This window comes from Eumetopias jubatus, unplaced genomic scaffold, assembly GCF_037043125.1.
Source record: "Eumetopias jubatus isolate StellerSeaLion01/CBP00866 unplaced genomic scaffold, mEumJub1_p1.0 scaffold_6, whole genome shotgun sequence".
NCBI classification, from domain to species: Eukaryota; Metazoa; Chordata; class Mammalia; order Carnivora; family Otariidae; genus Eumetopias; species Eumetopias jubatus.
This window is the reverse complement of record NW_028274812.1, coordinates 2589695-2591929: the sequence shown is the minus strand read 5'-3', so window position 1 is coordinate 2591929 and position 2235 is coordinate 2589695.

The following is a 2235-nucleotide window of genomic DNA, read 5'->3' as shown; positions in this document are numbered from 1 at the left end:
GATAAATGTTTGTATTCTCTCCTATCTTTAACTCTCTTACAGTCAGGTTTTTTTCTCGACACCACTCAACAAAAACCATGGCAAGACTGCAATGATTTGCATGCTGCTAAATGGTCTAGTGGTCCCTTTTTTCAGTTTTGTGTTGCTTGATCTGCCAGCAGCATTGACATGGTTGATTATTCTCTCCTTCTTGAAACATGTTTGCACTTGGCCTCCAAGTCTCAGACCCTGGGCCTCTTGTCTTGGCCACCTGCACCCACTCCCTTGGCGATCTCATAAGCTGATGAGCCCTAAAAGTACCCCTCTAGCCCAGCACTGTCTCTGAACTCCATATTCAAATAAACATCTGTGTACTGGATATATCACCACTGGGATAGTCTCCTTGTTATCTAACTTTTCAAGTCCCCAACCAACCTCCTGATCTTCTCCCTCACCCCCACCCTGCCTTTGCTTCGTGTTTCCCTGCCACGTTGACGAGCTCCATGTCTCCACTGTTGCAAACACCTTGGGTCATCTTTTGTGGTTTCTTGTCTATGCGGTCTGCCAGCGAATCCTGTTGGCTTTATCTCTGCACAGAACCACCGTCTCTTACTGTGGGGAAGAGGGTAGTCGTCCTCACTTCCCCTGGGTCTCCCTAATCTATTTTTAACAGGGCCGCCAGAGCGATCTCTTTACAATGTAAATCAGATGATACCACTCAGAACCTCCCACTAGCCTCCCATCTCACCCTGACAGGAAGGTAAAAGTCGCCACCATGGACTGCCGGGCTCCATGACCTGGATCCTACCACCGCTTTGCCTCTTTGACTCCAACTGCCCGTGCCCTCTCCCGGCTCCCTCCAGCCATACTGGCTTTGAACGTTTCCGGTAAATGTCTGCATCAGGGACACTGCCCTCGCTGTTCCTTCACCCCGAAATGCTCCCTCCCCAGGTAAACACATGGCTCCCTCCCATCCCTCCCTCCGGGCTCTACTTGAGTGTTGCCTTATCCGTGAAACTTTTGCTGTTTATTCTACTTCCAATTGCCTCAGGGACCCTCATCTGACCTCCATGGCACTTATCACCATCTACCATACTATATATCTTTTTATTTATTTTGTTTATTGTCCAGCTCTCATGCCTGGAATGTGAATCCCATGAGGTCAAGGACTTCGTCTGTTTTATTCACTGCCGTAACCCTTTTGCCTAGAAAAGTGCCAAGCACACAGTAGGTGTCAGTAAGTATTTGCTGAAGGAGAAAAGGAATTGTAGTATCGTGTCAGGAGGACTTAGAAGACCTAGGTCTTAACATTTTGAATCCACTGTTTCTGATGTATATACTCTGAGGCAAATCACTTAACATTTCTACGTGCTAGCTTCTTCCCATCTGTAAAATATTTCTGTTTGTAAAATACTTTACCAAAATTGTTGGTCTGGATTAAATGAAATGATAAATGTGAAAAATACCTTCTAATTTGTATTACACAAATGTTAATTAACATGAACAATACTATTTATAATCACATGAAAAGGAAAGGAAATGGACAGACCAGAGATGTATATTCTTACTTTTGCCCAACAGAGTCTTGTGTTTTGTATCAAGGGCCAATTTGGGACATTTCCTGGGGCATTTATAGCTTGAATACTGCTTATTTTAGATAAGTGAAGAAGGTAACTCAGGTTACCCCTCAAACAAGAAGGCTGTTCCCAAACTAAATTTTGACAGTTGTTCTGGGGCTGTGAAAACTCAGGTTTCTGCTGTTCCTAAATAGGTCAAGTTATGGTATATAATGGCCACATGCTGTAGAAAAGGTTAGTGAAACAACATGGGTGGGATTTCTCCTTTGCAACTGGGTTAATGCCTTCTCTCAGAGACGGTCACAGGCCTGTGATATTTGTGACACGCTGGTTCTCTAGTCATTATATTTTTACCATAAAAACATTAGTCATATTTTTTTCAGGCTTTTTATTCTCTTAAGAATAAGAGCATGGGTAGTCGATTGTAAAGTTCGTTCAGTACTGTGTGGAGCTTTTCAGAGAACTTTATAATCATTCTAATTAATTTGGAATTTCCAAGAAAAATAAAAAAAATATTTCCCAGACTAACAATTCTGAAACAACAAGAATTTATATGTAAAATTGAAATGATCAAGTGACCTACTTACATACACTTGTCTTCCTTCCTCCACTTTATTTGTTACCTTTATATGATCTGAAGTATGTGCTGGAGGAATAAAATTTGTGGTGAGGCCGTTCA